Raw genomic sequence first — 24,579 nt, forward strand, 5'->3', positions numbered from 1 at the left:
ATGTTTCAATTTTTTTTAAAATATTTATGAATGATCCAACCGTACGGATGTTAAGATCTATATATTTTAGTGATATAACAAAATTTTTAAAAAAAAATAAATACATTTGATTTGTTATTTTAACAGTCAACCGGTGTTTTGACCAGAATTTTTCTTTTCATCTCAGTTCAGTTCGGATCGATTCGGCTCATTTTGATGGAGAAAACTCGTGTATGACTCGTGTTCAGCTCAGTTCGACTCGTCTCGACTCGGCTCGATGTTGTTCGATAAAAGCTCGTGTTCGGCTCGTTCGTTAACGAGCTCGAGCTCGAACACGGTTTTATGTTCGTTAAGAAAGCTCGGTCGGCTCGGTTTATCAGGAAAAAAATTAAAGTTCAGCTCGGTTCGATTAAAACTCGGATCGGCTTGGTACGTGAACATCTCTACTCACTTATGGTGCAAAATACATGAATACTTGTTTCAAATATTGCAAAATTGTATACAAATGCTTCAATATGAAATTCGAAGCTATCTTTTACCTTATAGTTATCCAGCAAATTTGATGTCCTCTGGAACTTTTCCGTTGTTATATTTTCCAGTCAGAACTCTTGAGGCTAGTGGACTTCATGTGCTTAAACCAAGGCCATAATTGGTATATAGAGGAAGGAACTCAACTTCAACCTGCAGTATAAGAATAAACAACAAATAAAAACCATACCATTATTGAATATGGAAGGAAAGTCTGGACATGAGGAGAAAGGAGGTAAAAGAGGAGAAGGACATATCCTTGCAAGTTAAAATTTAAAAGTGACTAGAAGAGTATGAAATCCGAACAAGTTAACTTTATTTCAATACCCTGTTCCGAATTTTCAGATCGACACCAGTTTTTGTATTGGAATATGGCATCACTTCATAGGTAATATATGAAGAAAACAGAGCGTATGTAGTCTTCACTAGTATAGAATCTCACTTGTCCATCAAATAAGCTTAATCTGTATGGTTTAATTAGTAGGGTAATATTATTATACCCTGCTACTTGGAGGGTTAATAATACAAGACATTTAGATATACTAGTTTATTGTTCTCCATATAGAAATTTCTTAGTAACTCTGCATAAAAATTGTAAGACTTTGCCTTGTTCTTCTAACAATCTCATAGTCACCTGGAAGAATTATACACTAATTGTATCAACATCATATGTGATAACAAACTAGCACCTCACACATATAGGCAATGTCGCAGAACCAAAATATGTAATCTACTCCTAAAAGAATAATTAATCACTAATGTAGGTAGACATAAAATTTAAGAGCTGCCTAAAACTAATATCATTCAACATTAGATAAGAGTAGGAACAACAATGTGTAAAATAACCAAAAAACCCGACTTATTATCACCATAACTGTTAGGTCCCGAAGTATTGTAGAAGGGGGGTTGGATACAATACTCACTAAATTAAAAAAATTCTTTCAAATCTTTTGCGGAGATATAATTTAGTGTTCGGTTAGCGGTTTCATGTTCTTAAGGTGAATAGTGTTTAGGAAAATAAAATGAGGAAGTTAAACGGATATTCAAGGTGCCTAAGCTTCTCTGTAAATCGTTGCTTCTTGTTTTATCATCTCTCGTTGTTGGAGAAGAAGATAAACTGAAAAATACAAACTAAATTGTTAATTTTTTTGCTGATTGAGTCTAGACTTATATATCAATTGTAATATGTGGCCAAAAATTAACCACACAAATCAATTGATTGGATCAATAAAATTGTGGCTGTGATGTGACTTGCGACCAGGGAGCTTCTTTTCTTTACTTGAGACCAGAGGGAGATAATTGCCTTGGATAATTTACCATGCTTCCTTTTTGTTTGTTGCGACTAGAGAAGGTCATGGGACTTTGCCTTAATTAATTGAGTTGCTTGATCACAACTTGCGACGAAGTACCCATCCTTGTATGTTCATTAGCGACCAGAATGGAAGTACTAGTACTTAGTTTCCCTTGTAAAAAAACAAAACAAAATGGCCATCTCCCTTTTTTTCCCTTTTTATTTAATTTTAAATTGTAACTAACTTAATTTATAAAATAACCTTAAATATAACTTATATAAATAAACTAATTTAGATTTATAAATTAAACTTATTTTAAAGTTTATGAAATAAATCATTTTAAGTTTATTAAATAAATTATATTAAAGTCCATTAAATAAACTTATTTAAGTTAACAGTTAAACTTGGCCAATTTCTCGACCTGTTTAGCTGTATACCCTGCACAACTCTTCTCGTACTTTAACAGATAAACGTTCAATCCAGGTATGCTCTTCAACTTAACCATTCTTCTATAAATAATACTCAGATTCCTTTCACGTGTTGTTGACGCCGAGTGCAACTAGTCTGGTTCACAGACGACTAACTCCAATTCAGGTCTTCGTATTATGTCCTTGATTCCATTGTTAAGCTTGCAACAACTTCATTGCTTCAAACACCGACTGTCAATAAACAAATATACTTTCACCGAAATCTTTTCTTGTACTTAGACAACATCTTTATTGTTACTACAATATTCAATACTTCATTCACTGTTCTTCATTAACGCTTGAACATATAAATAAACTCCTTTTAATGAGTATAACTTCAAGACTGTAGCTGTCTTCTTTAACCTTTGTCTATACCCTATCTTCAATTCTTCAGATTCCTATGCTTCGAACACTTTCTATCTTCAATCAATGCTGATACACTGAAATCTTCTAGTGGCACTTTTATACTGAATCTTCAACATTTATGAAACCCTGAAAGTCTTTAACCTTTATTCTTCACTGAGGCATGAACATATTAATGAACTTCTTTCAGTGACTTGTAAACAGACTTTAAGCCTACTTCTAATCTTTTGATTCTTTGTATTTGACTTGTCTTCATTTCTTTCTGATTTCTAGTGTAGATGTAGTATTATTTACCTATCATGTTCTAGTGTTGTTCTCGTGTTGAGTTATCACATCTACTGTTCATACAGTTTTGCAATCTCACCAACAATCTCCCCCTATTTGATTATTAAACATAACAAACCAAATAAATAGAGAGGATAACTCAACTAACAACTAGAAAAAGTAAAATACTAGGACTTGCGAATAATGCTATTGGTTTTCTGAATCAAATTCCGCATTTCCAGATTTCTTGAGTAACTGAAATGAAAGATTTTTGTTCCTCTAGCACTGAACAGATCTTCAAGTAGTTTTATCTTCATTTCCTTGGTTCTTCAAATCTCTGCAAAATAAAACTTCTCAATATTGAAGCAATCATCAGCAAATTCTTTTGTTCAACCACATTTCTTATTGAAAAGCACAGATCTCTCTTGCTTCTCCTCCTATGAGAATCAACTGCTTAAAGGAGATCACCTTCGTTTACCACCTCTCCCGTACAATAGGATCCGCATATAAAAACCAATGGTACTCCCCTTTTAGAAAACAGCTTCTCCCCTTGTGAAGAACAGTGATGAACCAAACCACTTTTTTTGATAACTAGGAACTCACCTACGTGTTTACCATCTCTCCTGTACAATAGGATCTGTAATTTCAAATAACAATGGTGTGGTGTGGTGTAGTGTACGTGTGCTTTACCTTTTTCCTCATGCTTGCTATTTCTCCCCCTTAATTGAGGAATCCTCCAAACTATTATTTGTGCTATTATCTCCCCCAAAATGTATGCTTTTATCTGAAGGAGTTCTCATATTTTACTTAGTTGGAAAAGAAATAACAAGTCATAGTCTGATCACCCATGTCCCTTCAAATGCTGCAAAAAAGTGGCTTCACCGTTGATCATCCTGTTAACCAACCTTCCCGACATCCTTATACCTTCTAACTGTTCGATCACAATTATTAGTCCCAACTATTTGAATCCAATCTGTATACGTTAGGTCCTTAAGAGTTAGGTTCTAGTCATAAATAGAGTTGAGGTGAAGTATCAAGTTGGATCCCTAGTTAGGTCCCGAAGTATCAAGAACCATGTTTAGGGATAGGGAATGGGATATGGTGTTTCTCTTTCTTCCTCACTGTGAGTATATGATTCTATTTCGTGTACCTCATAAGTGTTTCACTCTTCTCTCCACTCGTGTTTGCACTCATTCTTACAAGTGTATCACTCCTCTCATAGCTCCAAAATTCAGCTATACCTGCAAGGAAAATCACCATAGTCATCCTTAAGGAGGTCACATATGGTGCAATGGGAGTTCACAAATCCCCATCCTTGTTAGACTCGTCAGATGAATCTGAGTCATAATCTACAAGTTGCTAGTTTCCCTTTTAGGGTTCCAGATTTAAACTCTGGGAAGATAAACAATGATCCAAAGAATTTAGCATAAAGATCAAAGTTTCCTTGTAATACATGTGAAGACATTTCCTTGTGACCCATCAAGTAAATCTGTATCATTGTCAACAAGTTGTCGATCTGCACCTATGTCAGACCCACTATCCGCAAATGCATCCAGGGGATTTAAGCCTGGGGAGGTAGACACTGACCACTGATATATGGCTATTGGATCAATATCCTCTCCTAACACCTGTAAAGGCAATTGGTCCATTAAAGAACCTTGAACAATCGAATCTGGCCTTATAATGGTTGAAAATCTTGTTTTCGTTAACTCTTCCTTTGTGTGTGTAACCTATCCTTGTGCATCAAGAATTGTTTATATTTGAGGTGGTGACACTACATCGGATACCCTGACCGACATGTGAATTTCAATAGACGCACCCTGTTGTGAGGATGAATCTAGTAACTATTTTTATGCCTTTTATTATCCATTACATCTTTTTGAGAAGATGTATGGGGGTTAGAAGTTGCCTCAGTTTTAATACTACTCATCTTTGTAGGAGACAGAGCTGTTGGGTTGACTTCAGGACCTTCCTTATGTGGTGCACTAAGGCACTTTCTCCCTCACACTCATTTATACTTCATTTTAGTGGTAAGAGAGTGTTGGTTGGTTATATTTCTATGTTTGTCTTTACAGTCTGGGATAGAAGTTGTGGGTTTTAAACCTCATGACTATCAGATGAAAGAAGGCCATTGGAGGCTAAACCTGCATTACAGGATAAATGGCAAAGTAAATAGAATGCACATGAATCTATAATGAATGAAAATTATACCTTTAATCTTTTGAGAAAAAGGATTTACAATAGTGATTTCACAAAGATTTTCATGAAATAAGTAATCACCACTGTAAAAAGAAGTTTGATTTTTGTCTTAAAATTGTTCGAGTGCACGAGTCTGTTTTTATGCATAAAGAGATAAATGATCATGTCTTTTAATATGAAAAAGACACAGACTCATGACTTGGCAGTTTTAAGAAGAGAAAGAAAGATTTTATCTTTCAATATGAATGAGTTTTTATAATAGCATTGATCACTTAGGGTAAAGTCTAAGCAATTCTCATTCATGTCAAAATCTCCATAATCCAAATTTATAAAATTATTATCAGCAACATTGTTTATTGATAAATAATCTTAATAAGAATGACTATGCTGCTGATTTCAAATTATAGTGAATCTTTCAGATATAGCAAAACATATAAATTCACTAGAACTTAAAATATCATAACTATTTGCAATAAAATATCAAAAATATATCATTAAATGATACTTTTCAAGTATTTTAGATACCAATAATTATGTTGCACCCTATTTTAAATATTAAAATAAGATATCAATGAATTAAATACCAACTATCTATTAAATAAACATTAGCTTTCAATTTCATATTCTATACAACTGTTAACTCCTAACAACTGTAATATCTCAAACAATATTGGTTCGATAAATAAAGCAACATTAACCGACATTGTCTTGTTTGCAATCTTAGAAAAACATTCTAAGTTCCATATACTTTGATCCATTGATTATTGCATCTACATCAAAGTATTCCGGAATTTGCAAATAAGTTTAAAAAGTATTCTAATTGGACAATATATGGTTACTTTTAATAAAGTATTATCCACATTGACCATAGTTGCACTTAGGAAAAAATTTCACACTTTGTATATTTGTATAAGTGACCGTTGATAAGCATGGTTACTTAGAGGAGTTTTAAGTAATGCCATAAATACTAATACCTCACAATTAGTTCATAGTTAAAATCTTAACTAAATATCATTAACTGACATAAGTCAAGAATTAACTCACAACTAATCATGCTACAATCATGATTTTGATTTCAGTGAATTCTTGAGATGTAAAATTTGCTAAATTCACTAAAACCAAAGTCTCACAATTAACCAATAACAATTTAGTCATAATCAATATACTAGATATCAATCGTTGATAGATTTTGTTATGATTAATCATGCTGCTTATTTATTTTAAGTTAGTTTGAATGATGGAGCAAATAAAATCATTGAATTGCTTCAATTTCCATAATCCAAACATCCGAAAATAAATAATGAAAAAATAAATACTAAATATCTATGAGTTAGATACTAGCACTTAGATATTTATAATTATCCTTGAATAATCACCAATATGATACATGACTTATATATATGGCAATCACTTACTGGATAATTAATAATTTCAGAAATACTTTCTAAGCATATAAAATATTGAAAGTTTTATACACATAACTTAGAAAATACTTCACCTTCTAATATTAGTGATTTTAGTAATGAACATTGATTACTCAGAATAAAGATTCTAAATAATATCATTAATACTAAAAATACCATAATTATTTCTACATGATACAAATAACTATGCTGCTTATTATTTTAATTTTATTTAAAGTATGTGACTGATATGGAATGGAATTGTCTCCTATCATAATTTAAATCAATTAAAATAATGTTCAAACTTAATGATATAATACTTAATTACCATAAATGTATATGTCATTGTAATCATGATAATCAAGATAGTAGCACTAAGTACGAGGTACTGGATTACTGATAAATTCACAAGTCCTTTAAATATTGAAAATTTAATTTTTGTGAACTCATTTAAAGAAATCCTAACAGATGAGATTTCCAACTAATATGCAATGAATGGTATCTCACATTTCTAAACCAGTCTTGAAAATTTAACTTTATCAAGTGATTTAATAAATGTTTTTGCAAGTAACTCTTTGACTAAAAGACATGCTCTTGAAATAAATGATACCTGGTGTCAAGGTGCCTTGTCATAGAGTGTTCCACAGATTTGTTGGATTTGACATTGTTAATTATCATAATAAGAACTCAATCTTCTTCCATGAAGTTGACAGCTTTCTGAGATGCTTCTCCTGTCATTTGAGTTGACAGCTTCCAGAGATGCTTCTCATGTCTTTCTTACAACCTGCGTAATCTATATCTATATAGCCAAATATGTTAAGCACAATATCTATAGGGTACTTTACTCCAAGAGTTGGTAGTGCCTTACGATATCTAATAATCTTATTAGTAGCTATAAGATTGGATTATCTAGGATCAACTTGGAATCTTGAACTTTGGCATTTTGAGAACATTACATGTTGTCTATTAGCATTTGAGTGAAAGAGTGAGCTTGTCATACCTCTATAGCTTGTTATTATTACCTGAGTTGCACTGATCAAGCTTTAGTGGTTTCTTCATTCTTTTGGTTTACTTTTGCTTGTAGTAATAATAATTAGAATTGCAACCTTTACAACATGCTCCTCCATACTTACTCTGCAATTACTTAGCAAATAATCTTGCACAAGTTTTTATTAGTAGACCAATATATAACATTATCATCATATCACTACACATGTATAACATTATGTTTGTGCCTAGTGATAAAGAGAATTATCAATATGATGACTCTACTAATTCATATTAAATTATAACTTCAGTTAGAGTGCCATACCATGTCCTTGATGATTTCTTGAGTAGTATACTAGTTCACACCAACTGAAGTGAGCTTGTGAAGAAGAGATATACAGAGTCCAATAGATCTACAACTGCAAATTCCATGAAATGTTGTGCATTGTCTTCCTCTTTTAACTCACCAACCAAGAGTGCACTTGTTCACATTCAATAGAGTCCAATTCCAAGTTAGAATGTGCATCAGGTGCCTGGTATGTCATAATATCGTCAAGTCTCATTAGTGGTGCTTTCTGCTAGATACTGCTTCCAGATAATAACCTAGCATCCAGTTTTGACTTCTGGTTATCCTTGTACCAATTATAATATTATCGTTTGGTTTTGGATACCATATTCTCTACAATCTTCTTTCTCAATGATTGAGTTCATCTTGCTTTGCAATCACCCAATTAATCCGGATATATTAGAGCTTCTGTAACTTTCTTAGTTTTCCTCTTCAGATAGAAAACTAGAGATATAATCATTCATACTCAGTAGCCCTGCTAATCATTAATCCACCATCTAGATCATTTCAGAACTAGACTCTGGGGATAACATTGACATCAAACCCTTTATCTCAGCAGATATGTTCTTGTTGTGTCCTCTTGATTTATAATGAGGTGTTGTGTCTGACTAGTTGATAATGCTTTTGCTCCCCCTAAGTTGTTGCTGGTATTCCTGAAAATCCTTACCCTTGGTGAATGGCTTCATTGAAGTAATGAGTTGTGTTATACACTGCCATTCCGCTACTTGGATATGAATCATCAATACCATTAATTTCTCCTGTAGCAGCTTGGAGCATGGAGTTGTTGAATTGTGCACTTAGACTGTAAATCACCTTATGTTGATCAACCACAAATGCCCTGTAGGTTGTATACTCCACTAAGTATCCATGGAAAATATCCTAACAAGTCTTAGCTGCAAATGTCAAGATCTTCAAACAACTGAAAACATTTCTTTATTTGTTTTTTGTAGAACATTCTCTTGAAACACTTTCAGGTTATCCAGTGTTAGCTTCTGTAGGCCATTAACTCATTAGTGGTCTTCATGTGTACATCCTGATCGATGCATAATCTTACTTGTAGCAAACTATTTTGACTGCTCCAGCCCTTTGGTATTTAGAAAGTCTTGATTTTCTTGATATTTCCCTTGTAGCTTTAATCAAGTTCCGTTTCTTTCTTTATACCACTCCATTTTGACACGGAGCTCCAAGTGTTGACTATGTTTTAGAATATTCTTGATGTTACAGATATTAATCAGAACTACTTCTTGAATTCAGTCCCATCATTTGACCACAAGATCATTTCTTTTAAAGTTGTTTCCAGATTGATCTTCTTTGATGTGATCAATCACCATATGTGATGTCTTGTCTTGAGAACGCACGAACAACAACTTTGATTTAAGAGTAGTCATCAATCATCACTAAGGTATATCCTTACTTTGATGTGATATTGTCTTTGACTCCTCTTTCTGACATGCCTCACATTTTTCATCATTCTGAATTCCAGATGAGGCAGTCCTCTCACTAATCCCTTTTTATAAAAGAGTTCCTTGATTTTATGTTCAAGGGTGAGAGCTTCTAATGTCACAACTAAACTTTTGTTAGATGAAGCTTAATAGTAGAAACCATTGACCTCACCTTTCCTGAGATTCCAGCCTAGCCACGAGCATAACATTTCCTTACTCTAAGAAGAGCAAGACACTAATCCTTCATTGAATTGATATTTTGTATTTTGATGCAGAACTATCTGATATGAGGATTTGTGCATTGATTCTTCAACAAGAAAGATGCTTCAAATGTTATCAGTGACACTAGTGATTAGTTATTATCAGTGATACTAATTGTTGAGTCCATGGTGACATCCCTTTTTTTGTATAGCTTGTCCCATGATGAAAACCTTTGCTTTCATCTCCAAATATTATTGACAGAATAACTTTTGTTAATCACATTTTATTGTGAGGCTCTTTTTTTGATCATATGCCTGGAGTATAAATTACCAAGAATGCATATGAATCAATTAACCTGTTATGTCCTGCACTCACAAATAGATTAACAGTTCTTTGTACCCAACTTATCAGTTTGGATCCAGAGGGATTAGATATTTTACTATAAATAGAGATAACAACAGCTGCAACCTTATCATGATGATTCTTATCTTTGACTGACCATTTTCTCTATTTTAATACCCTTGACAAATTTGTCTCCAAGATAAGGAAAAATGGTTCCAACCTTACATAAGGAGGACTAGCAGTCTTTGCCCTATTATAATCCTAAAACATGTTTTTCTATAATTAATGCAAGTACTAAGAGATGCATTCATGGCATTGAAATAAGCAAGCATTTCATTAAAAATACATGACATTCATTCAAAAATATTACACATAAGAATTAAGCAAGATAGGCTTGATATGGAACAAATAGAATTAATATATAAACCACTAATTCTATCTAGACCAATCTTGTTGATGTATCTCATCTAGTTGTCTCAATCCAATTATAAACTAATATATCTTAACAAACAATTCATATCAAATGAATAAATCACATTACGATAAGGTACAGAAAATAAGCATAAACAAAGGTCTTATATGCTGGAAAACTTATATCTCGCTAGAGCAATAAATCATGTTCAATAAATATTCAAACACATATTTAAGATCATCTAAAGTAACATGCATAAGTTAAACATCAATCATAGTTACCAGAAAAATATTCTAGTGAACTAGATCAGAATTATCTATATGTGACGCTATCAAGCTTGTGCGAGTGTTAAATATTTAAATACTAAGATCTTATCATGCATTGAATATTGAGAGCAAAATATTGCAGTGGTTTAAGAAATTGAAACCTGGGATATGTCAGTTGGACCATCTTCAGAGATTGCTATGAAAGCAAGATATTCATGATCTTCCTTCTCATCATCTGATCCATCCCAACTCTTTCTCGATGCACTATAAGTTTTGACTGGCTGCTTCCTTAAGAAAACATTCCACCTTTGTCTCGACTCGGCAACTGACTCCCTACTCATCCTTGTTTGTCAAGCTTCTTGTTCTGTTGTAGCAAACCCTTGATAGTTACTTGATACATATTTTTTGTCAAAACTGTAGCTATTAAATCTTGTTTATGTCACCATCTAAGTCTTGTAACCACCTCTTGAACTGAATCTTTAAGAGTCTCTACTTCAGAATAGATAGGCTTGATCCTTAGATATAGCTTATGTACTTCTTGTGAATCTGATGCGACTAAACTTCCCTAATAAGTGAAACACTGCCCTATTGTCCAGTCTCTCAAGTATTTATACATGAGCTTCCTCTGATTCAACTATCAGTAACTCTTACATTCTGTCCTGAGGTTCCAACTTTAATGTTTGTAACTGAGATATTTGTATGTTCCCACTATCCTCCCTGACCTCCTCGATTCCTTTCTTTATGATCTCATTGATTTCTGAATAAATATAGCATTGGTACATACCATTGTGTGACTGTACAATCTGGAATCATTAGACTTGTCTTTAAAATCTTCGAGAATAATTATTCCCGTAGAAACTTTCTTCATTTCCTGCATCTGAAAATCCAGTGGTATCCTATGGAGTAAGCCTTTGAAGGAATTTCACAATTTTCTTCTGTAGGTCTTGAAATCAGCTTCTTTGGAATAAGAAAACCACTATCTTCAAAATCTGTGTTCGGAGGAATCTTGAGTCTACCAATACTTTGAGAACCCTTAATTTAATATTTAAGAAAAAATTAAATTTCTAATTTTTTTAATTTTCTTAGAAAATAAATTAATCAAAAATAAATATTTACAAAAAATTTAGTTTTCAAGAATTTTGAATTTTCTTAAAAATTAAATAAAATTTAAATTATTATCTAAGAAAAATTTAAATTTAAAAATTTTAAATTAAAAAAATAATCAAAAGTAATAAATTGATAGCAGCGGAATTGAACTCTTGTATATTAGGAGGAGATACAATTGTTGCAGCAGAGGCTGAGTTGCGACAAGAGGGTAATACTCGTACTTGATTTTTTTTGTGGTAACTTGCGCATACAAGGAGGAGTTGTTTAGCACTTGAATAAATCACCAAGTCCTAACTTGTGCATTCACTACTCCTGCCTTGCACTTCTAACTTCTGAATGACATTCCCTTGAAGCTTCTAACTTGCGATCCAATTGTTAGGAGTTAGTTTTTCGTTTGAAAAGCTCTTAGTTACGACTCCTTGTGCTAGATGAATCCTTGGAATCAGTAATAGTACAACCCCTATTTGTTTATTTCTCTGTACTTGCAGGCGCGTACAGGGCGTGTAGGTCACTAATCAAAAATTGTTTCCAATCTGCCTTGCTGCCTGGCGCGTGTAATACACCATGCATCTACAACTAACAACTTTGTTGCGCGTGCACAACATTGGTCCCCTGTCTATTTTTTTTCCCGCGCATGTACCGTCATTTTTATTGCCTTTTCCTTCTTTTATTCCTTCGCGCGTTCATTCCACACTCATAGTACTTGACCAACTTGTTAACCAAATCTGGTAGCCACAAATTGAAAATTGGATGTACCAAACAAACAAGAAATTGGCAGGCATTTTACAAAATAAAATGTACCGAAAAGCTAATTTAAGTTAAAAAAATTATTTACTAAAATTTAAATGATAAATTTATTTAAGTCAAATTTATAAAATAAATTTATTTAAATTAAGTTCACAAAATAAACTTATTCAAGTTTATATCATATACTCATTTAAGTTAAATTTATAAATTGAATTTGCTAAATCAAATTTATAAAATAAATTTATGTAAATTTAAATTAATAAAATAAATTAATTTAACAAGGTCTCTCATCGATTAGAGTCCAAACAGCTTCTGCACACCGAACTGTACGGGATAAGGATCTTGATTTGTGTATCAATCAGTCTGCTCTGATACCAATTTTTAGGTCCCTAAGTATCGTAGAAGGGGGTTGAATACTATACTCACTAAATTAAAAAAAATTCTTTCGGATTTTTTGCGGATATATAATTTAGTGTTCGGTTAGTGGTGCTGTGTTCTTGAGGTGAATAGTATTTAGAACAATAAAACAAGGAACGCAAGATATTCGGGGAAGTATGTATTCATATATAAATCCTCGCGGGTTGCTACACTCCAGTAAATAAATTAATCTGCTACAATCCAAAAACAACAATATTATTGCTTCTACAAAGATATTACAAATTAAATCCTATACAATGATCTAGCTTTTGTTTGTTTAAGGATCTAATTACCGGATAACGATTATAATGCCCCTATAAATATACAAGAGTTAAACCGGGCATTATAATGTTTCTCCGGTGAGAAGTTAAACGGATATTTAAGTTTCCTGAACTTCTCTGTAAATCTTTGCTTCTTGTTTTATCAGCTCTCGTTGTTGGAGAAGAAGATAAACAGAGCAATACAAACTGAATTGTTAAATCTTCTGCTTCTTGAGTGTAGACTTATATATCAATTGAAATATGTGGTCAAAAATTAACCACACAAATCAATTGATTGGATCAATAAAATTGTGGCTGAGATGTGACTTGCAACCAGGGACCTTCTTTTCTTTACATGCGACCAAAGGGAGATAATTGCCTTGAATAATTTACCATGCTTCCTTTTTGTTTATGGCGACTAGAGGAGGTCATGGGACTTTTGCTTAGTTAATTGAGTTGTTTGATCTTAATTTGCGACCAAGTACTCACCCTTGTATGTTCACTGGCGACCAGAATGGAAGTACTAGTACTTAGTTTCCCTTGTAAACAAACAAAACAAAATGGCCACCTCCCTTTTTCCTTTTTCTTTTTTCTATTTAAATTTAAATTGTAACTAAATTAATTTATAAAATAATCTTAAATATAACTTATATAAATAAACTAATTTAAATTTATAAAATAAACTTATTTAAAGTTTATAAAATAAATCATTTTAAGTTATTAAATAAATTATATTAAAGTCCATTAAATAAATTTGTTTAAGTTAACAGTTAAACTTGACCAATTTCTCGAGCTGTTTAGCTATATACCCTGCACACCTCTTCTCGTACTTTAACAGATAAATGTTCAATTCAAGTACGCTTTTCAACTTAAATTTTTTTCTATAAATAATACTCAGATTCATTTCACGAGCTGTTGACACCTAGTGCAACTGGTCTGGGTCACAGACGATTAACTATGATTCAGGTCTTCATATTATGGCCTTGATTCCATTGTTAAGCTTGCAACAACTTCATTGCTTCGAACACTGACTGTCAATAAATAAATGTACTTTCACTGGAATCTTTTCTGGTACATAGACAACGTCTTCATTGTTACTATAATCTTGAATACTTCATTCACTGTAATTCACTAACGCTTGAACATATAAATGAACTCCTTTCAGTGAGTATAACTTCAAGACTGCAGCTATCTATTTTAACCTATGTCTATACCACGTCTTCAATTCTTCATATTCCTATGCTTCGAACACTGTCTATCTTCAATCAATGTTGATACGTTGAAATCTTCTTGTGGCACTTTTACACCGAATCTTTAACATTTCTGAAATCCTGAAAGTCTTTAACCTTTATTCTTCACTGAGTCATGAACATATTAATGAACTTCTTTAAGTGACCTGTAAACAAACTTCAAGTCTTCTTCTAATCTTTTGATTCTTTGTATTTGTCTTGTCTTCATTTCTTCCTGATTTTTAGTGTAGACATTGTATTATTTACCTGTACTGTTCTAGTATTATTCTCATATTGAGTTATCACGTCTACTGTTTATACAGCTTCGCAATCTCAACAATACAAACACAAAATTTGAAATTTTTCACAAACATAGTCAACTCAGATACCATTCACAAGACCCTAGGTAACTTATTTTTTTCTTTAAGCTTATCTAGTCATCTTTATCAATTTGCACCATCTTTTAAAACATCACAACACACAATCAAATACCTTGACAATAACAACTTGGAACCCAAATTTTCCATCATATATTCGAACATTAACAATATCAAATACAAACCTTTACCATCATACCACCAATTTCACATTCAAAAGCGTAAACTACAAAATTTGTCTACATTAGCTCTAAGCCTCTAACCATCTATAATATCTCGTAAAAAGAACCTTCAACATCCACATTTCCATAAACATGATCCCACAAAAATACAAATAACAAAAACCAACACAAAACACTAAAGAGCACAATTAACCTTATGCCTATATAAGAGCTTATACTCAGGTTGTTCAACAACAGGTCAAATAAGCCCGAACCTCCGAACGACACTCCAAGCCTCCGTAATCTGGTGAGCTGACCACTCACTAGTCCCCCAATAAAATGTCATTCCTTTCTCAATCAAATAATTCATATCCCTCACAATCTCTTCAATAGGAGTACTCGGATCAGGCCTATGACAATAAACCATAAAACATAACTCATATTAAGTCCCTTCAAACACCTCTACATTGCCTCAACAACATATTTTCTTGACAGCCCTATGTCATTGGGCCAGGACCTCCCCAAAAGATTTTTGTTGAGATGACAATGTCTGATCTTTTCCAGCCCAGTTCACGAATGGATTGGTCCATGATTTCTTCGGCTCAGCCGTTGGCGTAGACTCTGCATTGTCGAATAAATTGACGCTGTGGTCACGACAGCATTGGAGGAGAGATTTGGCATCTTGGACGTTGACTTGGTTGCCAAAACTTACCCAGGCTCAGGAGGAGAGTTGCCAAAACTTGACTTGGTTCTTGTATTGCATTGTGTGTGTTTTGAGATTGAAGATTTGGGGGGGGTTTGTTTTCTTTTGTGATGGCACTTTACGGATATTTGTGAAATGATGAGAGAGAGAAAGACGGGTATGTTAAAGATACGAGGAAGTACAGAAGTGACAAGTGTTCAGATGTTTGAGATGTGACCCCACACTAAATTATTCTTTTGAATATTTGACACCCCTAGCTTAAAAGGTTATTTCAAAATAATTACCAAACTTTTAATTTTTTTTAGGTATTTCAGATATTTGATGCAAGAACACAATTTTCTCACAAAACCAAATTATAGAAATGCTGATCAAGTTTACAACTATTTCGTCAAAACCAGTTCTGCAAACAAAACTACTGGAGAAACAAATGTAATTTCTTCGACCAATGTAGTAAATTTTCAAGGTAATTGAAAGTTTTGATCAATATTTTTCTTGGCAACTTTATAAAGACTACAATTTATTTTGGAAGAATCTGTAAGTGTTCATTAGCTTCATAATCTTTTATCTTAATATCATTCATTGTATGTATTTTAAACCTTTAATTTGTTACACTATTGGTCAGTTTTCTTGTTGGCGATGTTCACCTCATTGGTGCTCTCATTCATCTAGGTACTTTAGGTATCCAGCTCCTCACTATTCTTGATCACAAACTCATCACCTCTTAAGTGAAGTATGTTGTTAGGAATATGTCATAGGCTTGATGATAAGTTCACCAAAACACCTTAGTAGATTTAATTCAGTGTTTTTGTAGCTCTCGATAAATGATCACCTTTACATCCGTTGAGAGAGTAGCTTATGTATCAATAAGTTTTGTAACACATTTTTGTATACTACAATACCTTGGAGATCTAGGAGTTGTAGGATATTTAAAGTCATGTTGACTGCTATATTGATATGCAAAGTAGGTTGGCTAATTGTAAATATTATATGCCTTGTAATTTTTCATAAGTGAAATAGAGTTAACTACTATGGAAAAATTTCAACGGATGACTCTACAAGGTTTCGACCGATGATCCAAGTCACATTCAACGGATGATCTAATAAAGCTTCGACGGATGATTCAACACAGTTTCAACGGATGTTCAAATTCAAATAGCAGTTGATAGTGACTTGACAATCACATGCATTGATTAGATGCAAATGAAATGTGGCATCCTATTTACAGGTTTAAGAGAACAAAGAAGCATTTCCATTTTCATGCTAAATTGAAGATATTCAAAGTTGCTGGATAGAGAAATGACGAAGCATGTAATTAGACTAAGATACTTTTGTCTTATTAGTTTGTCTTTTTACCATGTAACTTGGTGATATATAAACTAAGAGTAGCAAGTAGAATAAATGTAATCAATCAAGCAAGTAAGCAATAGACGAGAGAAATAGATAAAGCTGTAATAATGAAGAATTTCTCTGTTCTTTTGTAACTCTATTTGAAAGCAGCCGTGCACAATTTTGGTGTCACAGAGTTCTCGATTATATATATATATATATCTGGTGGAAAAGTTTAATCCACCAGGAAATTTTTTAAATACTTGTGTTTAATTACTTTATGTGTTGATTACTTCAATATTTTCACTCCGCACTTTTGTTTAATCAAACACTGTTATATATTTGAAGTAGAATAATTCTTGGAATCGAAAAGAAACCAGAATAACATTCAACCCCCTTCTATAATTCTTTGTTAGATTATTTGGGAATAACATATATAATCAAGTTATTATTCATTCTGATAATGAAGCTGCCACAATGAAGGATATATACATTGTTTAAGTGGTTTTATATGTACTTAGATACAGGTGTTGATTCTTCAATCTTATTATATAGTATGATGCACCATAAAATAGTTCAACTGACAGCGTTCCGTCTGATATGATGTGGTGGTCTTGACATGTACATCTCTATTTGAGTTCAAAGTTTTGCATTACCTTTCTGTATGTGTTAATATGTTAATACATAAATATTTCCTTTCTAATATTCGCCTCTCTAGCGCTTTTAAAATGAGAAAGGATGAAATGATGAGTGGTAGAAGACGTAGTGCAACTGGAGAGCTTGAGGATGCAGGCATTTGTTAAAAGTTGTGCGATTTTAAAAGCTTCTTCTATGTTTCCTACTTTAGATGATGCACTGAAGCAGGACGGAGGTCAAGAAAAGGTTGTGACTGAGGCGCTCTCCAAACCCGGGTCAGAAGTTTGGGGTCCACAACACACACACACACACCATATATAAACCTGCTTATGACAATAATAATGAAGATAATAATAGTATGCAGTGACCCTACTTACCTTTATCCACGGATCGCAACAGGTTAAAGTATGCACACAAGCCACAAACACACACTTATATTACAAACGTTCCAAACCCCAACTATTTAAATGTACACCTGAATATTAAACATTCTTACAAACTTCCAAACTTAAACTATTACAAAAGTCTTCAGCTAGCTTATTCCGCTCAACCTAGAATCCTAGCTCGTGCAATTGGTTGGGGATCCTCGCTACCAGTGGTTTCTTTCTTAACTGGAAAAGAACATAAACAGAATCACACAAATGAGCTAACTAGCTCAGGAAGTCACATTGACAATACTGAGATTAAATAATGATCAAGTGAAATGATTTAAGGTATAAATTTTGTGGATAAGCAATGATTATAATTGGATATTCATTTTTAATTTAAAAACCAAGGTTAGGCTACTGATCAATCACGCAATAACCCCGAGCAAGGCACACAGATCTGCTCTAATTACTGGATCCAAGGCATACATTGGCCTAACATGACCACCAATCTGGTCTGACCATGAATCTGGTCTACATTTTATAAAACAATCCAATTCTATAACAATAACAGAATAAACAATGTAAAACAGTAAACAGAATCATAATCAACATTGATTTTCAAGCATAAGGTGATTTGGAATTATTACAAGGGGATAACATGGTAATTACAAGGATTGGCTATTAGCCGGTAAAAGAATCAGATAACAGAACAATCAAGGTCTCGTGGTTATAAGGATTAGTCTTTCAATATATAAGGTATGAAGATTTGTATGTTAAAAAATTCTGGTTCAGTGATCGGTATTTAGTTTATATGTATTTGTGGAGTAGTATCGTATATCGGTGGTTCGTATTTGGGTATTCAACAATCAATGGTTTAAAAAGAATAAGGCTTATGACTCAAAGATCAATAACTGGAATCAGGGTTTAGGGTTCAGTGTTTCAAAGCACTTGCAATATAAAGTAGAACTAATCAATTACTCGCAATATATCACAGTAAAGATCGAGAATACTTGCAACATATCAAGAAGGTTCGGAAATACTTGCCTTATCTTTTCTCGCCAACTCTTCACTTGCTTTCGTCTACCGAATCTTATTCATCGACTACTTGCTTCCCTTTCCCACGCCTCGCTACTTTTGCTCAGACATCATAAGTCTATCAATACTTATTCGCACTTAATTCTATTCGTTATAAATTTCTATCAACCCTTCGTTTCACCCAAATCCGATTTACAGATTGAAAATCACGATTAAAACAGTCAAACAATACACATATATGCATATAACACATCAATCAGATCACATATAGCACATAACACGTTAAGATATTCGATGAAAATACTTTTTCAAAGAAGATTTGGCGTTAAAATGATTTTTAGGATATTTAATATGAATTTTTAAACATTTTTCGGAATTAAAACGGGCCGTTGAATCATTTTAAAACAATAAACAGGGTTTGATTGCCCGAATCTGCCTTTAAAATCATTTTATAACAAATATCGAGCCTTGAAAATAATTTAAAATAATATTTTAAAACTCGAAACTAGTTTTTGGAATTTTTATATCAAAATAAATAAATAATTAATAATTAATTAATAATTAATTAAATCAATTAATCAATTAATATATGAAATAATTGACCAATTAACTAATTAATTATCAACTAAAATTAATTAAATTATTAATTCAGATTTATTTTTAAATTAAAATTAATTTTTAGAATTAAAATAATAATTTTTGAAATTTTTAATAATTGAAATCAAATTTCTGAAATTAAAATAAATAGAAAATATTATTTTATAAAGTTTTAAAACATGAATTCAAAATATGTAATTTCTGAAAACTACAGGGACCTAACTGTTTCTTCCCCAAAAATTCAGGGACTAAACTGAAAATATGACAGCCCTGTCGTAGATTCGCAAGAGCTTCACCGGAGAACATGATTCTGACATCCTCACACCACCATCTCCTCCAAATTTACTCTATAATTCACAAGGAATATAACCATGCAATCAAATCATCCCAATAACCCATGAGTTGGCCGGAAAATCCCGAAGAAAACTCGTCGGACGACGAGTTCTTCTTTTCTCCAGCCAGCTCGATTCCGATATCGTTTGTACATGAAACCACCACTAACCGATTCCACTTTTCAAGCTCTACAAATCCCTACCAACCAATCAATCCAATAACCTCTAGAACAGAAGCCCCCAAATTCAATTGAAAACATTCATACGAACTATAAACCCTAATTTCATAATTCAAAATTAAAACACAGATTTGAACATGTTATTGAACTTCAAAACAGTCATATAATATACCAAAATGATCAGGAAGAAAATATCTACAACATGAAAGCATCAAATCACACAAACAACATCAGGAACAAAATTCATATTTTAAATCAAAATAATTCAAAATTAAATAAAAATATAGAAAAATAACCTTTGATTCTGCAGAAAAACTAGTCCTTGATTCTGATAGTAGGTTTCAAGATCTTCGTTTTGGTTACTCGAGCTTCACAATCGGATATCGGTAACGCCTTCAAATTAGGGTTTGATTCTCAGAAACTATTATGAATATAAAGATTTTCTCTGAAAATTATATAATTTACTGACTACAAATGATTTTCTATACAAAATAAAATACGGTAAAGGCTATTTATATTTACGGAATATTGGTACTCCGTTGGATCATACCAAGTATAAAATATTACGTTTATTTGAGAAAACAATTCCAAATCGGTATCGGTTTTAGGATAATTATCCAAATCCATACATTTGGTAACTACAGACTTGGTCTCAACGCTTTGGTTACACGTATTATGAGAAGATAATATAATAGTTTAATTAAAAGATCCCGTTTCTCGAAATTACGGGTTTTATCGATTTACCGAAAGGAATATTATATCGAAAATTTTGCGTCGGCACCCGCACGGGGAAAACCGTACTCCGGATCTGTTAGATATATTTGAGATGTCATGTCTAATATGATTTGTGTTTAGTTTTCAGAACTTAACAACATGACAAATTAGGACTTACTAAAATCAGGACTTACTGGAAGTCAGAACTTAAAATCAGAACTTAAGGTCATATCAGAACTTAAGTGTGGGAAGACTTTCAGTTAAGGAATGAAGCTGATTTACAGGAGAAGATCGAGACTAAAATAAAAGAAGATATGCATGGAAAGAGTTAGAAGACTGGAAGACTTGTAGAAGATATCTGATTGATATATTTTAGGAGACAGAATTGTATTCCATATCAATTAGAATATATCTTGTAACTGTGTACTATATAAACACAGACTTAGGATTTACACTATATATGTTATCATTATCGAGAAGATTATACATTGTAACCTAGCAGCTCTTAGTGATATTTGTTCATCACTGAGAGAGAACAACAGTTCATATTGTAACAGAGTTTATTGAATATACTTGATCTTTGTTACATACTCGTGTTAAATCGATTTAATTGTATAAACACTGTATTCAACCCCCTTCTACAGTGTTGTGTGACCTAACAATTGGTATCTGAGCTTTTCTGTTAAAACACATATAGTAAAAATCCAAACAATCATGTCTGAAGAAGCACAAACTCCAACCAAGCCCACCAAAACTCAAGAAACTCAAAACACTCAAACCCACAGTCGATATGAGACTATTAGGGTTCCCATACTGAGACCTTCTGAGTATCCCATATAGAAAGTGAAGATGGCTATGTTTCTGGAAGCTACAGATCCAGAATACCTTGATAGGATTAATGAAGGACCATATAAGCCTACCAAGCTCTCTGTTGCAGTTGCTGATCAACCAGCAAAGTCCATACCAAAGGAGAAAGGTGATTACACAGCTGAAGACATCTCATCTATTGCCAAGGATGCAAGGGTAAGGCATTTGCTGCATAGGGCCATTGATAATGTCATGTCAAACAGGGTAATTAATTACAAAACTGCAAAGGAGATATGGGATGCTTTAGAGATAAGATGCCAGGGAACTGATGCAATCAAAAAGAACAGGAGGACTATACTCACTCAAGAGTATGAGCACCTTGACTCAAAAGCTGATGAGTCATTAACTGAATTATATGACAGGTTTGTCATACTCTTGAATAATCTGTCACTAGTGGACAAGGAATATGATCTTAAAGATTCAAATCTAAAATTCCTTTTAGCTCTTCCTGAAAATTGGGATTTGAAGTCTACTACCATAAGAGACAACTATGACCTTACTGAAACTACTCTTGATGAAATTTATGGTATGCTAAAGATTTATGAACTTGAGATGGATCAAAGGAGCAAGAGGCATGAAAGAAAGTCAAGGACAGTTGCTCTTAAAGCTGAGGAGGAATCTCCTAAAGTGGTTGCCTCAAAGAGGGGGCAAAGGAAAGGCTCTCATCATAAAGTCTGATTCAGAGTCATCATATTTTGATGATTATGATTCAGAAACTGACAAACCTGAAATGGATGCTGATGCAGAGATGATGCAACTGTGTGCTCTTATGGTGAAAGGTATCACAAAGATAGCCTACAGGAAATTCAGAAAGGGCAAGAAGTTTTCCAGGAAAAGTGGAAGTTCTGATAAGAAAGGGTTCAGAAAGTCTGAAGGCAAAGGAGGAAAGTCTGAGAGAGGAGACAACTCAAATGTCAAATGCTACAATTGTGGTGAAAGAGGCCACATATCTCCTAACTGCAAGAAAAGAAAAAGTGACAAAGGCAAGGCACTTTTCACAAAAAAGAAAAGCTGGACAGACACTTCAGATTCTGAACATGAGGTGAACTATGCCTTGATGGAAAATGCTGATAGCAGTCCTGAAACTGCTGAATTAAAGGTACCTCAAACAACTTATGATTTTCATACTGATGATATTATTGAGCTGAGATTATATCTTAAAATCATGTTCATTAGTTATAGAGATCAGACTTTAACATGTGAAAGATTAACATCTGAAAATCTTGCTTTTAAAAAGAGAAATAACTATTTAGAAAATGAGTTAGTTTTTCTTCATCAAACTAAGAAAGAAAGAGATGATGCTTTGTATGTTAGAGATGAAGTGTTAAAACTGAATGAATCTCTAAAAGATGATTTAGAAAAGGAAAGAGAGATTATCAAAACTTGGACTAACTCTGGTAGAACAACTCAGAATTTACTAAGTAGTGGAAACTGGAAAGAGGGCTTAGGTTATGGAGATGATAAGAGTGAGAAAGGAACTGTGCAAATTGAGCCAATTATTGTTAAACAGACTGCTAAGCTAAAGGTAAATCCTGTTCATAGCAAAAACTGTAAAGTCTAATTCTGAAAAGATGAAAGAGTCTAGGACAGAAGTTAAAGAAAAGTCAACTTCTGACAAATTAAAACAGGATAAACCAGCTGAAGTAAACATAGGCTTAATGATAAAGAAGCAGCTTAAGCATAAGCTGAAAGAGATTAGAAATGTGAACAAGGTAAAGTAAGCTAGAAAAATTAGGAATGGAAAGGAAGGTATGAATAAAAGCAATAATTATATGCTTGTTCCTAATGCTCCTAGAAAGAAATATTATAACTGTGGAAACACTAACCATCTTGCTTCTTTTTGCAGGAAAAATAAAGATATAAACTCTTTATCTCCTAAATCAGGAGTTAAGAGTCAGTCTGTTAGGTTTAAGCCACAAAATCCTTTTTTTCATTGTGGTAGTTTATGGCATTCCATTTATACTTGTAAGGAATATCATAGTTTGTACTATGATTATTATCAAATAAAACCTTCTTTGAAGAAAGTTAGTATTATTCCTTCTAGTGTGAAGTCTGATGCAAAGTCTGGTATAAAGTCTGATAAACAGCATGTTAGCATAAACTCTGAAATAAATCCGTTGTAAATGCTAACAAACTTAATAAGGCCAAAGGATCCAAGCAAGTCTGGGTCCTCAAAAATAACCAATAGTGGTCTTTTAGATTGCAGGGCAACAGGAAAAATATCTTAGTTCTGGACAGTGGATGTTCAGGACATATGACTGGAAATAAAGCCCTACTATTAGACTTTGTGGAGAAAGCTGGCCCAGGAGTTTCTTATAGAGATGGCAACATGGGAAAAACTCTGGGATATGACAATATCAATCTTGGGAATGTCATCATTGAAACAGTAGCTCTTGTCTCAGGACTTAAACATAATCTGCTAAGTGTGAGTCAAATCTGTGACAGAGGTTATCATGTGGATTTCTTTGAAGAACACTGTGAATTTGTAAGTAATTCTAGAGGTAAAGTAGTTCTGAAAGGTTACAGGCATGGTAACATTTATGAAGCCAGACTTTCAACAAGTTCTGATGGTTCTGCAATCTGTCTGTTGAGTAGAGCATCAATTGAAGAAAGCTGGAATTGGTACAAAAGACTCTCTCATTTAAATTTCAACAACATAAATGAGCTAGTAAAGAAAGATCTTGTGAGAGAACTGCCAAAATCAGTATTTGCTCCTGATGGCCTTTGTGATTCATGTCAAAAGGCAAAACAAAGAAAATCTTCATTCAAGAGCAAAACTGAATCCTCAATTCTTGAGCCTTATCACTTACTGCATGTTGATCTATTTGGTCTAGTCAATGTCATGTCTATTGCAAAGAAGAAATATGCTATGGTTATAGTGGATGAGTTCATAAGGTACACTTGGGTGTATTTCTTGCACAAGAAGAATGAGACTGCATCTACTCTAACTGATCATGTCAAACAGCTGGATAAATTGGTCAAAGATTCTGTCAAAATTATAAGAAGTGATAATGGCACTGAGTTCAAGAATTC

General features: G+C 33.1%; 1 pseudogene; it reads right to left on the reverse strand.

Moving 5' to 3' along the window:
* Positions 1–525: 525 nt before the first annotated feature.
* On the reverse strand, positions 526–15,552 carry LOC141680223 (putative voltage-gated potassium channel subunit beta; annotated as a pseudogene).
* Between the last annotated feature and the right edge of the window lie 9,027 nt (positions 15,553–24,579).

This window comes from Apium graveolens, chromosome 8 (assembly GCF_009905375.1).
Source record: "Apium graveolens cultivar Ventura chromosome 8, ASM990537v1, whole genome shotgun sequence".
Taxonomy (NCBI): domain Eukaryota; kingdom Viridiplantae; phylum Streptophyta; class Magnoliopsida; order Apiales; family Apiaceae; genus Apium; species Apium graveolens.